Raw genomic sequence first — 15,777 nt, forward strand, 5'->3', positions numbered from 1 at the left:
GGATCCTAATTGGATTGGGTATTTTTGTTTGTTTGTGTGTATGGCTTTTGCTGTTTCTTTGTTTTTGTTAGGAGTGAGAATTTTCATACTCAGGAAGTTTTACTTTCTGAGATGTTATAATTAAACTTTCGTTTACAGTTTCACTGAACATTGGGCAAGGAAAAAAGTTGAATATACCTCCTTTAAAACACTAGTTAGTTTATTGTTGGATTTTGAGGTCAGTGATTTTTAAAGAGATTCCAATATCAAAATGAACATAAGACTGAAGATGATATATGTATGAGACGCTACAGGTTAGAACATCTTAATTATCCTCGTTTAATACTTTTCTTAATAACCACATTAACATTTCCCCATATATATTACTGGTATAAGCAAAAAAGGAAAAAGAGGGAAGGAAAGAAGAAAGGAGAAGGAAGAAAAGAATAGCAGACATTTACATAGTACTTACTTACTTTACATAGTACTTACTTACATTTACATAGTACTTACTTACCTTTTGAGTGAAGATGTAAGTGTAATTTAGCTGAGGCTTCCTTCTTTGGGCTGACAGTGAGTGCATGGGGCTCAGTTCTTTTTGCAGATGTGGCCCCTTTGCTGGCAATAGTAGCTGTAACAAAAGGGCTGATTGTCTGGCATTTGGTGCTTGGTGATCTTAGCTGAAGTGGTGATAGTTTTTACCACAAAGATTCTGGGATGTGGTTATGTTTCAAGAAGGCCTGCCCCAAGATATTTCTCTAGGCTTCAGTGATTCTGTGAGTCAGGTAAATCACTTAATCACTATGGCTAATTTAAGCAGAAAAAAAATTATTTGCTATCATGACCACTAACCAATATTCCCTTTGTGTGTGTGTGTATATATATATATATATATATATATATGTATACACACACATGTATGAACACACATTCATATAGATTTATATGTATATGTGTATTATATATATATACACATATATATGTGTATATATATATATATTCATATTGGTGAAACTAATTACACTCACTCAGTATAGTGGAAGGGTAACACTTACTGTTGACCTATGTGGTGCTTGGCAGTCTACTAGGCCCATTGGGTGGGCATTGTAACAACACATTCTCATAGCCATGTAGGATAAGACAGTTGGCTGTCTTTTGTTTCCACCCCCTTCAGGATTACGAGTGACTGAATATTATAATCTTCATCACTCTTGAGAATCCTAAGGAAGGAACCGTGCTACATGCCTCTCAGAATGAAGAAAATAGCGTTTTGGGGCATCCCAGTATGCAGCTGAGATAGAAGAATTATCACGTCTGTTCAGAGATGAGATTGCCTGGAAACACACCATTTGTTTTTGTTTACTTTGTAATTTGAACTGCAAAATACACTTTGCTCATTTTACTGTCTTAATGTGACTTTCTGGGAAATCTTTAATAGAGGACTCAATAGTATTGTCTGCTTTGCTGCTGCTTTTGTGCTTGTGCATTTGCTTCCTCCTTATTGTTTTCAACCCATGTAGTCTCTTTAGATTCCCTTATTTTTGTAAGCTCATTCATATTCTTACACTTCACATTTCTTTGATTATTCCATGAAGAAGATGTGAGGATCCAAAGGAAAAATGTTTCTATTATATTTAATATTTATTTACGTTATGACACTGCCCCAAATAAAGGTTACCTAGTTAACAAGTTGCAGTGGAATATGTAGTAGTCTTTAAAAGCTCTGGTTCTCCAGCTCTGACCTCTGTGTGGGCCAGAATGTATCTACCTTGTTAACTGTTGTGTCATTAGCACTTTATCTAATACATTGTTTTCTGAGTAACTGTTGCATGTGATTTTTTATAAATTTATTTATCTTTGGCTGCATTGGGTCTTCGTTGCTGTGAATGGGCTTTTCTCTAGTTGCGGTGAGCAGGGGCTACTCTTTGTTGCGGTGTGCGGGCTTCTCATTGCGGTGGCTTCTCCTATTGCGGAGCACGGGCTCTAGGCGCACAGGCTCTAGGCACACGGGCTCAGTAGTTGTGGTGCATGGGGCTTAGTTGCTCTGCGGCATGTGGGATCTTACCGGACCAGGGCTCGAACCCGTGTCCCCTGCATTGGCAGGCCAATGGTGCATGTGATTTTTGAACAAATTACAGACTGAAGCCAAACTAACAGAAAGAATGATCTCAAACTGAATCACCTGAGTGCTGACAACTATGCATTCCTCATGCTGGAGGCCAAATTTATTGTAGAACTTTGGATGATTGTGAGCCTTGTGGGAGACATCAGCTGACCAATGAAAAGTTGTGGGGCCAGAGGCCTACTCCATTTAGGAGGAATATAAAATGGAGAGATGTCTCCTCAGTTCAAGTTGAGAGTTGAATGTAAGTTGGCTTTAGTGAAGGGACAACTATTCCATATTAAGAATTTTCATGTGCTACTAAAACAAGTGGGGGTCATTATAGTGCAGCAGGGATCCCAGAAACAACATAAACTATGATCACCTTTGAGGTTCAAGACCAATGTGGTAACTCATGGGATGAACTTGTAAGAAACTTATTTGCAAGAGGATGTGAGGACACTGCTACGAGCATTCTGGAAGACAGCGCCCAAGTAATCAGTATTGCTAAAGTGAAACTAGCAGGTTATAGTCTAAGTGTTTTCTGCTGCAGCACATGATAGCATATTACTTCCATAAGTGTTTAAAATTACCGAGGCTCCCCCCAAAAGTGTTATTGCTCCACATGTTCACCGAAGTCTGATATTTTTGGACATTTAAAATGTACTGCTTTGGTACAAGTGGTATAGTTTATCATTTCATGGGCATTTGTTTGACTTCTAAATTTTGAATAGTTTTTCATACATTTATTGGCAATTTTGGTTTCCTTTGTGAAGTTTGTTCATGGTTCTCCCTTGCCCCCAATTTTTCTTTAGTTGTTTTTTTTTTTTAATTGATTTGTAGAGGTTCTTTTTCTAGTTATATGTTTAAATTACTTCAATCTGTGATTTATAATTCCTTTTTATAGTACCTTTTGATCAGCAGAAATTATTTTTAGTATAATTTGTCTAACCTTTTATGGCTTGTGCTTTTCTTGTGTCCTGTAGAAGAAAACCATCCCCATCTCAAGGTTATAAGATATTCTTTATATTTTCTTACACAATGTTAGCCTTTTATATTTGTTTATATTCCATTTGGAATTTATTATATATGGTGTGAAGTATGGATCTAATTTCCTTTATTTACCATAGGAATATTTGATTATGCTAAGCATTATTTACTAAATAGCCATCGTTTCCCCAGTTTCTGCAGTGCCTTCTCTATCATATATGATTTCCACATATGCATACGTCTGCTTCATTTTTTTAAAAAATTCTGTTTGTTTTGCTTTTGTTAAAAGAATGGTGATTTAAAATCCAAATTATGGAGCATAGGTTAGAAAACTGAATCTGCTACCTTGCGCGAGTTGCTTAACTTCCTTGTGTCTCAAACTCCTCATCTGTAAAATAACTATAATAGTATCTTTGTCATAAAGTTATTATGTATCTTGCACAAAGAGACATATCTGTAAGTTATATCATTTTCATTGTTAATTTTCCCATGGTAATATGACACTGTCCTTACTAAAATAGCTTCATAATAAGTCTAGGCATTTTGTGGAGTCACTTTTCATCATTTTTAGCCTTCATTACTGGTTTGGCTACTCCTAGCCTTTTGATCTTCCATATATATTTGAGAATAATGTTGATGGATTCCTTGAATAAAAACATTTTTAGTTCAAGTGCATAAGATATGTTAGGAGAGTTTACTACTTTGTTACTGAGCCTTCTATTCATGATCTCAGTAACCTCTCTCCATTGGTCTTTCAATTTTATTTTCTATAGAAAGGTCATAACATCTTTTGCTAGCTGTATTCTCACACAGCTCAAATTTTTGTTGCTATTAGAACATACATTTTTAAATGACATTTTCTTAGCTATTTGTTTCTGTGTTTCATCCTACCTGACCTGTTGTTTTAGCTGTATCTTCTCTCCTTTCTGCTGCACCTAATCTGATTTTCATTTTTATGGGGACATTCATCTTTTTTTTTTTTTCTTGCTTTTCTCCAGCCCACATACTCTCTCATTCCATTTTCTCACCACACCTTCTCTGAATCTTTCTTTCCCTTTTGAGTTCTTACTCTGTAGGATTTGTTTCCTTTAGTTTACTGAAATCATCACAATGTCTTTAAACATACTTTTTTTCCATAAGTCCAATTCATCTGCCTCTTGTTTTTCCTGTCCCTTGTAGTCATTCTTTTTGCATTGTTTCTGGATAGCTCCTTGCCACTTCTTCTTCAATCACTGTTCATCTTTCATTTCCTCTGGGGCCTGCTGTATGTAGGAGGTGTTTGTGGGTGGGAACGTAGGCGGTGTTGACGGGTAGGGGAAGAACCAGGACTCAACTACTGGCTTGCAGGAATTATTCCTATGGCACAGGGTTGTACGTGAGAGCACATTCTTGTAGGATTTTCTTCCTCCCAGCCCCTGAGTTCAGCATTGCACAGCTGCTGATGATACAGAGTCTCTCCCTCCTGCCTCCTGAGTCAACAGACTGCTTTCTGTAAATACAGCTTGTTTGTGGCATTCCTCACTTCTTCACACAATCTGGTTTCAGGGGAAATTCTCACCGTCCATGCATGCACATTGTTTCTGTTGTTCCAAAGAGGAAATTTCTAGGTTTTATCCCTCAGAGGTTTTGCCTTCCTATTGAGAGCTGCAAGCTTTGTCTAGATCTGCAGCCTTATCTTTTACTTCCACCCTATAAGTATTCACTCATTCATACAGCAAATATTTCTGAGTGCAGTATACCAAGTATTTTGTTCATTTCTGGGCAACATTTGATTACATGAAAATTCATGAAATAGTCCTCAAAACACTTTCATTCTTATGAAGAGAGTTATGCTCACAAAAATATGACAATACGATATATTAATTGCAATGATGGAATTATGAGCACAAAGTTGCAAGACAAGGAGGATGCCTAAAGCCGCCTAACTGAAGAAAGGCATTGATTAAGTCACAAAACAGGAGATAGACCTGCTAGATATAGTATACTATGCTCTGTGGAGAGGAAGCAGTGACTAAAGTAAGCATGATTCTTGTCCTGATGAAGTTTATGAACTAATTGGTTAAAAACAGTGACTTTTAAGCTGATGGATTAAGAATGAACAGTTTTCCACAGGAATGAAGGAGAATGTTCTAAGCAGTAGGAAGCATGTGCAAAAGAAGAGAAACTTTAGAAAGTAGAACAAGTTTATGAAATTATGGGACGGCTAATACTAGATTATAAAAATCAAGCAGTGCTTGTGACAGAAGATGGAACCAGCCAGATAATATGGGACCAAAGAAGAAAGTACATTGTGTTACTATCACAGCAGTTCAGGTTTGGTCTTATAGATCTAGAGGTGTGATCATCGAAAAAAGTTAACAAGGAATGCCCTTATCAGATCAGTATGTTAGTGGCAACACATAAAGAAATATGAAGGACTGATCGAGTCTGGACCATGGGCAGTATATCCATATGGACAGACAAGGAAGAGCTTGAGTAGTTGCAGTAACGTTGGAATGAGAGAACAGTTGCGACAAAAAAATGGAAGAATTTTTTAGCTATTTAGCTGTGGGAGATAAGGGAAGGACTTCAATCCCTCTCAGGTTTCGGATTAAAACAAAAGGATAAATCTTGCTGTTGTTTATAAAAGCAGGAGGTGTGCCTTATGTTTTATTTGGTGATAAATATAATACTTATTATAAGGTTTCAGGCAAATCTTTTATAAAACCAAGTTTCGAAAAATAGTCTGAATACAAGAGAACTGGGAAGTAATCAGGCGTGTCAACTTTCCATCTCTATCCCTTTCTTCAGCTAAATGAGTTCTCATTTAAGTTTCCTTCTACAAATTTGTTATTGTTCTCTCTGTAATGTGGCTTCTTAAAGGTTCATAGTTTCTCCTTCCTCTCCTTCCTCTCCTTCCTCTCCTTCCTCTCCTTCCTCTCCTTCCTCTCCTTCCTCTCCTTCCTCTCCTTCCTCTCCTTCCTCTCCTTCCTCTCCTTCCTCTCCTTCCCTCCCTTCCTCTCCTTCCCTCCCTTCCTCTCCTTCCCTCCTTTCCTTCCCTTTTCTATAACATCAGATTCAGCTTGGCATGAAATTTTGGTTTGGCATGAAGTAATATCTGGCCCCAATTTTACACTCTGGAGCCAAAGGACTAACTCAGTGTCTGTCATATGTCCTATCCCAGTTCCTGATTGATAGTGTTACTGAATTAGGTCGTATGGACACCCACTTGGACCCTAGCCCTGCCGAGGTCCCCTGCCTCATTGGGGAAGGTTCTTTTTCTTGTTTTGCACAGCCAAAAAGGAAACCAAAGCTGAGATTGAAGCAGCACAAGCTTTACTCAATGGCCAGAGAATGGAGAAGCAGGAATTTAGTTCACAAATCAAATTCTCGCCTTAATAGCAAGAAGGATTTGCTTTTAAGGAGTGAGGACAATGTGGGGAAGAGTGAGACAAATGATGGGGAGGAGTGAGACTAATATGCATTCATTTTCTGGGAAAGAGTAAGGTTTTCCTGGAAATGTGGTGCCATCCCTTTTCTTTTTTTTTTTTGGTCTGTGACTTCTGATCACACAGCCAGAAGGTGTGTCATTTAGTACGCTAATGTAGTCAAATCAGTGTAGAATGAGGCTCAGGGTCTGGTGGTGGTCAGATTCATCACTATCTTGGTTTCAGCTGGTTCTATCTAGTTTTTATTTATCTCTTCGTACAGCTTCCTTTCTTTGTCTAGATTCTGTGACTTAAAGATATGTTAGTTCCAGTTCAAGAGGGGTTGGTGGGTATTGAGCAAGGGTCTGGTGGCAACTCTGGTAACAACAGAATCCTGGTTGAGTCAGTGGTGGTCCCTAAGTACAGGGGCTTGGTCCTTTCAGACTGTGGATGGAGTAGACTGTTTTTAAGAAGAAGGGTATGGATGAGGAGGCACCACTGGAATGTATAGTATAGATATCCGCCCCCCCCCCCCCAAATCATAAATGAATAGCCATGCATGTTTGGAGGGGAAAGATAATGAACTTAATTTTGAGTGTCTTGACTTTGAAAAGCCTCTGTCATGCAAGTAGAAAGGGTCTAGAACAGCTGAATATACTGTCTAAGGTAGATTACTTCCAAGATGGTCTCTGAGATGAAGGTTTGCATGCAGAACGATTACTGAAGAATGCCCTCAGGATCAACATCTATCTAGGGGTAGAAGGGGTTTGCAGGAAGTAGAATTGTGCAGCTAGAAGAGCTGAACTGAGATGCATTTCCAAAATAGACCTTAACCCATCTCAGGAAAGTTTGGGCTCTGGAATGGCTCTTCAGAATTGTCTTAAATTGACACAAAAATTGGGACAGATCTTTATATTCCTGTATTTAACAGTTACTAGATGTGGGCCTGCTCGAGGAGGGAGCATAACCTTGGGCAAGACAGCTTTTTTTTTTTTTTCTTCAGTTTTATTGAGAGATAATTGACAAACAGCATTATATAAATTGTACAGCATAATGACTTACATATACTGTGAAATGAATACCATGATAAGTTTAGTTGATATCATCTCATATACATACAAAAAATCTTTTCCCTTGTGATGAGAACTTTTAGGATCTACTCTTAGCAATTTCAAATATACCATATAGCAGGGTTAACTGTAGACAGGTTGTATTTTACATCCCCAGTATCTATGTACCTTATAACTGAAAGTTTGTACTTTTTTCAACAACTTGGACGGAACTTGAGGGCATTATGCTAAGTAAAGTAAGTCAGAGAAAGACAAATACTGTACGATCTCACTTATGTGTGGAATCTTTATTACAGAGAAAAAGCTATTTTCTAATAAATGTAATTTCTGGAAGGGAATTCAGCTGAAAACTACAACACTCCAAGCAGGTAGGTGAAAAATGCCTCAGTCCTCAAAGGGGATTCTGAATACTCACCAGAATATTCACTCTGAGTACATTGTTGGGGTTCAGACATTTATATTTGATAGACACGATCACATAGCTAGCAGCTGAGACCACAGATTGAAATTATGGATAGAGATTATATAGTTTGAACACATACAAAGCAGAGAGCTCTAATGGGCAAAGGAAAAGTAGCTAATGAAGAATGAGAAGGAACTAGAGAAATAGGCAAACTAGGAGACTGTGTGTAGGTTCCAGATACCTGCTAAAGAGGAAACAGAATAACTGAAACACTGTTTCCTGGGTCCTGCCCACACATTCCTGACTCTCTAACTTTACTGATCAATTTAAAAAAAAAGATTAGTTGATTTACAGTGTTTCAGGTGTACAGCAAAGTGATTCATCTGTGTTGTTGCAAAAGGTATTTCAGATTTTTTTCCATAATAGATTATTATAAGATATTGAATACAGTTCCCTGTGCTATACAGTAGGTCCTTGTTGTTTTATATATAGCAGTGTGTATCTGTTAATCCCAAATTCCCAATTTATCCCTCCTCCCTTCCCTTTGGTAACCATAAGTTTGTTTTCTGTGTCTGTGAGTCTATTTGTTAGACTCTATAACTTTACTTTTTGAACATCCTATAAGCCCTGTCTATTTCTAGTTATCAATATCCCCTCTTTCTTCTCAGTACATTTTCAAATCTCATCTTTTTTTTTTTTTTTTCATGGAATCTAAATGTTTAAAAAAACTGTGATATACCTCTTAAACAAAATTTTCTTCTCTTATAGCTTTTATTTTATTTTTTATTTTTGCTTTGCTTTATAGTTAACTCTTTATTTTGTCATTTCTCATCCTAGGTTGAGGCTTTTTGAGGACATAAGGCCAATATGACTTAATACCCTGATATTTGCTGCAGAGTTATACAGTCCCACATACCTAGCAGGTACTTACTAGTTTCAACATGAGTGAAAAAGAACATTAGAGAGGGACCTAGCCTTGCAGGAAGTGTGGAGGTTGGGAACAGATAAAGGTTGGTGGTAACCAGATGGTCTTGTCAGTGTCTGTAATGAGGATGTTTTGCTAGTTGTGTTGATTTTTTTGTATGAGCAAAGGGTAAGAAAATTGAAGTAAAATTAGCCATGGTTTATTGGTTTACAAGTTTCCTATTTAAGTAACTTGGTTTTCATTTAATTGATTGCTTTTGAGTGGGCTAAATGGCTTATTTGTCTTGGCATCAGTAGATGGAGCCCCCTTTTGAGATAAAATTGCCAAGGTTTTTCAATCACAAAGTTTCTTAAATAGTTTATAAGTCCCTGTGGATTGAATGGGAATTTCAAGTTAAATTTTAGATTCACTTAAAAAATATGTTCCTTTTTACTATTTGAAGATATATATATGATTTAAAATGTTCTAAAATAGAAGAGACTTTTTAAAACCTCAGAAAAGAACTGGCAAAAATGCCATGGGAAATATGATTCCTTTTTCTTGTATTTTAACAACTTGCAAATACAGTATTTGATTCTGGCTCTGGTTTTAGTCAAGGTCTTAGCTACTTCAGAGGTTTTATTACTAATTTAAATGACAGGCATATCTTTGGTCTCTAATTTTTCTAGTTTCGAAAGCATTTTTAATAAAAATTAGATAATAAAACATATATTAAAAAAATTCTACCTTGAAATACTTTTCCATTAGTAACACAAGAAATAGTCACAATCTTAAAATTTCTTTTCAAATATTGTCTTAATTTGTTATGGTAGAATATTTTAAGGATTCTTGCACTCACTCAGTCACTGAGTCAAATTACCTTAACTTTATTGTCCTGACTCTTCTGCTACAAATAGGAAGAGTAATAATAATATCCAAAAACACTGTTGTAACATTTTAATGAAACAACCAGTGTGAAAATGCATGTGATGTACTAGATACTTTAAATATTAGTACGTTGAAACATGCTTACTATTAAACATTTGTAAAAGAAAACAATTATTTTGTTATATTGTAAGTTAGGAAGTCTTTGTATTCCTTTAGAAATGAAGTTACTCTGAAGGGAATTTTCTTAATGTTGGGCCTAAATTGTTACATATAATCAAGTTAAGATAAAATCATAAGAGACAATATTGCCTAAGAAAAATCATGAAAGGAGATAACATATGTTAGAAGTATCTTTGCTTAAAGGCCATAAATGAGAGACTAATAGATATGAAAGATTAATCTAGCAAAGAGAAACTTGAAATTACATGGGAAAGAATTGAAAGGGCTCAGATCAGTTTTAAATAGTCAAGAATCACTTGGAAACCAAATAAAAAACGCAGCTTCCTTGGCCCTATTATCGGACTCTGATTCAGATCTGGGGACAAGGAATCTGCATTTTAAACAAACATCTCAGGTAATTCTGCTCAAGATAGTACATCTATCTATACCGTCGATAAACATTACTGTAGACCTTTCCATGAGGTGTTCAATTCTACTTGTCTTTCTTTATTTTCAAGAAATACTAAAGTAAGAAAAGTGAGTAAACATTAATAGATAATAAATTTAGGTTAATGACTTCTCTGGTTAAAAGCTCGCCATAAAAATACAGTTAGAAGCAACAAAGAGAAAAATTTCTTGTTGGAGAGTATTTTATTTTCGTTGTTCTGTTCTTTTATGAAGAATGGAGAACAGTTTAGTTTGGACTTGCGTAATGGAATGGAATGTAAAAACTGAAGTTACTAAAGGAAAATAATGGAAAACAGTATATAGATTATGCATGATGACATAAGAAGTCTCTGTACAGTTCTGAATAGCTACGAAAGTCTACGTGACTTTTCCAATGTTCATATGAATCACTAGAGGGCAACATATACTATACCTTTAAGATCACATCACAGACAGAATTGTTTGTAGTTACAGGGAATGAAGGCAGAGCCAAAACTGGCAGAAGTCAAAGATAAAACTGCAACCAGAACTACTGCTAAAATGATCAGGTAATTTAGCTAACTGCATGAAGTCATCAGAAGCAGTTACTTAACAGGAAAACCTACTGACTGAATTATTAAGGTTTTTCTAATTTTTTGAAAAAATCAAGCAGACATTGTCTTCTAACATGCACACTATCATTCAGAATATATGTCATGAAAAATGGACTCCTTTCCTGTCTCTTAAACATGCATCAATTTCAGAAGGACAGCACAATCACTTTACTCTGTACAGAGTACCAAACTGTACAGAGTGTGGACTGGTTTTATTCTTTATATTGTACTATAGAGGCTCATTTCATCATTGCTTTGGTTTAAAAACTGTGAAATAAATTACCAGTGGAGAAAGAGCCAGCAATTGACTATCTTTTCAAGCAAGATCAGTGAAAAAGAAAATAACATCCTAAGAATCATAGTTCTGGTTGCACACTTTAAATTTTCATATTTTTGTATCTAGAAAACAATGTTTTGTTTTGTGTTTTAATGATAAAATATTATAAATCCATCTTTGAGGCAAGTTGGTTACAAGAATGAATGGGTAAAAAAAATGAATTTAATGAATTTCTGACTTCCAAAGACTTAAAAAAAAACTGAAATGGGGAAAAGTACAGATTACAGAGGTAGAGAAATTGAACATAGTTCTGAAAACAGAACTGCATGGTTTAAACATTATATTCTTAAAGAAACGAAGTTTATCTTTTACTAAATAAGTAATCTAATTCTTCTGTTTCAAATACAGCAGATTTATAGTTGCCAATTAATTTTTTAAACATTTCATATGTGCTGGGCAAAATGCTTTATTTTATCTCATTTAATCCTCTCATTGAATTTATAGAATTGGAAATATCACCATATACATTTTTTACATGGATAAACTGATACTTAGAGATTAATTTACTGGTGGAGCTGAGACAAAAATCCAGGCAATGAGTTCAGATGCTATGGTCTTAACTACTGTACTTATTCTACCTTCCATAGATAGATGCTATCTCAGTAGGAGAGGAATAATAAGGTCTTAGGCATCTGTGCCAGAAAGTGGGCATATAAATTTCATATTCATTCAAAGCTACTAAGTCATCTTTTATTTTACTAGTCAAAAAATCAACATGGAAACATTATCCAGGTCCACATTCTTGTAAAATGTATGAAAGAGTTGAAACATTTATATACAAAATTAATTTGGCTTATTTAAAACAGTTGGGTTCAACTTCAATCTAAGAAGCATATTGGCACAGTTTGGAGTTGGATAATATATGTTAAAGTGAATCTATTTCATGATTTTAGGGAAATCATGGGGGTCCCTAGGAAAAATTAGGCATTCATCCGTTCATTCAATATTTTTAAACACCTGGTTTTGAAGACATTTGTGGATGTTAGAGGAAGAATGAGGCATTATTCCAGCCTTAAAGAAATTGAATGGTCTCTATTTTATCTCTGATTTGGTATCCTAAATTTCACTTCTCCAGTTGAGAGTTAAACCACTGATCAGTGAAACTACATTGAGGAGGAAAAAGTCACAAACACCAAAAGGCTCTGAGATGCTGGTGGACCTTTGGAGGTGTGTCTAATTTTATGCTTCATTCCTTAATATTGACTTTCTAGAAATTCAGAGTTTATTAAACTCAAAATTTCAATGCAGCGTGCAAAAAATAAGTCCAAACCACTCTAGTTAACATTTTGAAAAAGCAATCTTAAAAATAAAACCACCTAGAGATTTAAAAGTTACAGAGTTATGTTAGTTATACTTTTCAAAGTAGTTTGTAAAATATTAATCTCCTGTATCAATCCAGAGAGTTTAGGCAGTCACCAGAGTGTAGGTTATGCTGCAGTAATAAACAATCCCCAAATTTGGGTAGCTTAAAACCTAAACTCTTATTTCTTGCACATGCTACCATTCCTTGATAGGTTAATTAAGAATTCGGCTCCCATGCAGCCATCATCCTGACTCTTGAACCAGCCTGCCCGAGGACCCACTATCTTGAACACTGGTTCTGAACATGGTAAAGGGAAAAGAGAACTCTTCAGCGTCTTACCTCAGCATTATACATTTTGGGCTGGGAGCAGTGTATAACTCATGGCCCAGAATTACTCACATAGCCCAGCTCAACCACATGGGGGCTTACTTTAAAAACAAAATAAAACAAAAACAGCAACAAAAAAGACAATCCACTACAGTTCCAAAGTGGAGGAAAACCAGAGGTTGGGTGAATGGCAATAATGGCTATCACAATTCTCTAACAAAAAAACCTTTCCTTTTTACCCAAGTAGGATACCTAAACTTTACACATGATTTACAAAAATCGAGTTAAAATGAAACTTTTGACAATATGAAAAAATGTTGTCAAGGGTAAAATTTAAGCCATTAACATCCTAGAGGCTTCTCGTTTGATTGGGTTCAGAAGAAAAAGGATAATAAAAATTCTGCTTTTCCTCTGTCTAGATTGACTTTGACAGTACAGGTTCTTATCCCAGTTTCACAGACTGACTGAGATGACTGTCTGTTTTTGTTTTTAAATTAAGTGCAAATTAAGTTTGCAGGTTCAAAAACGTAACCAGCTTCAGGACAGATCTATAATGCCTTTTTGTAATAGTTCAAAATATCTTGGCGGCCTCTCAACTGCTCTATTTAGATAAGTTTCTAATTTAATTGTATACATATGCTTACTTTAGGAGAAATATTTATTTCTTATAAATGATCTCATAACTTTCATGGTACCTTTTTGTCAGTAAAAATGTTTCAGAACCTTATAAACGATAGAAATTCTACTCAGAACCGTAAATGCCTATTTATTTGACACCATTCAGCTGGACAAGTACAGTTCTTTTTCTTATTACTATTATGTGATTTAAAAAATACCTGGAATTTTTTCCTTTGCTATTCCTTCTATTTAAAATCAAGTTTGAAAATAAATGGGGTTTATACACAAATAACTTTAAAATAAAAATGAATTTTACGGAGACTGGAGTAAATAACACAGTCACAATATAAACCCTTAAGTGTCCCAGAGAGTATCTGTGACACAAGCAAATGAAAATTCTCATCATGCTCACTCTGAGAAAGTGTACTGTGCCTGGTTTTCAAACATTATCAGTGTATAATATGGGTTTGAGTCCTGTTCTTGTATTTAAAATCTTGACTTTTTTCCTTCATTGATTTTTTTTTTTTAATGATTAAGCATATGTTTGCATATTACTGTAATGGTGGGCATTTGAGTGAAATGGTAAATGGATGAGAGTAAGCAATAGTATATTAAAAGAGTAAGAATGGGTTAAATATTTTAAAAGTTAGCATTTTTCACAAGATAATATTAATAATGAAAGGAAATACATGACAAGGTAAGGGGAACAAGGAGAAATCGTGAATTAAATACAAGAAAATATTTGTCTCTAGAAGAAGAGAAAATAAGCTAATTAGGAAAATATAAATTCAAGAAATACGTTTCAGAGAACATACACTAATTAGTTTTTCTTTATCACTTAAAACTTTTAAAGCATAAGTATTGTCAAGTTCTGCTATGCAGAATCCACCAATTTTTCACTTTCTCAAAATGGAATAGTCCTTGAAATATTTCTTATATCACTAGGGTGCCATTCAGTAAATTGCTTCTTCATAAGCACTAAATTGCACACTAATGTCTTGAGAAAGAAAGCTATCTACTCCCTAGGATTATAAATAGTATCTCATTAGTTCTGAAAACACACCTATGAGGATGGAAAAAAGGAAATGGGAAGTATTTCTTTCATTTTAGAAGTTGAACAATTGAGACAAGGAACATAGAACATCAGCATTATCAATATTTCAAATTCCAGAGCTCCTAATGTTAAAGCTAATGTTTGAACTACCTAACAAAGAATTTACAACTCAGAAGATATCTGCATGTCCACGTTTGCAAGGTATGTGCAGGGGCTATGAAAAATCTGACTTCATAAACCTTTGTTCAATTTGTTTTGGCAAAGATTCCTTGCCATAGTAGTAATGGTGGACAAGTGAGAGAAATGGTAAATGAATAAAATGAGGTAGCAGCATGTTTAAATAAAGTAGGTGAATGGATGAAACTTAAATGTTCACGTTTTTCATCAAGATAAGATTAATCCTGAAGGTAAAAGTATGACAGAGGAAGGGGATAAGAAAAAATTGACTTTGGACGAGAGTGTCTTACAGAAATGCCTTCCACATTTGCATTTTAAAATTCTTTCTATAATATACCACTTTATGGTTGTGTGCAATTTTACTTCTGAATGATCTTAGGGCTCTTATGCTTTTGCATGACTCAGTTGTTTTTATTGTTCATTTACTGCTCTCTACTGGGCAAGACACAGCACAGGCAGGTAAGTCCTTGGGGGCATGAGTCTTCAGACTGTCCCAGTGTTTCAGTGTCTGTAGTACAGCTTCTCCATGATACTGTGGAAGATGTGATGATACTTGGGGCCATGCTGAAGCCCTTGGGTTCTTAATGGGCTACCTTACTCTCTTGGCCCTAATGCCCTGGTTCCTTCTGACACAACTTCATTCCGTGTCAAGATTAGTATTTAAAGAAAAATTGTCTAACACAGTTTCCCTAAAGCGTTCTGACTCCTTACATTCACACACATACTCAGTGGTCCTGAGACCTTTATTCTTTTCCTTCTCAGAGTCTGATTCTTCTTCTCATCAATCAGGGCCCTTGGCATCACCAGTTCATTTGACATGTCTGGAATTTCAAAAACAGGATCCATGTCCCAATCTCTTTAACCAGGTGATTGATAAGCCCCTACATAAGTACTTGAATATAAACAGATGTGTCTAGGAAGGTAATTCTTATCTCCACTCACTAACAGCAACTAAGCCTAAAATGCTCACTAAACCCACACCACTCTTGGGTGCGTTTCCCCAGAACTATGCCTGGGTGC

Source organism: Balaenoptera musculus, chromosome 5 (assembly GCF_009873245.2).
Source record: "Balaenoptera musculus isolate JJ_BM4_2016_0621 chromosome 5, mBalMus1.pri.v3, whole genome shotgun sequence".
Classification (NCBI taxonomy): domain Eukaryota; kingdom Metazoa; phylum Chordata; class Mammalia; order Artiodactyla; family Balaenopteridae; genus Balaenoptera; species Balaenoptera musculus.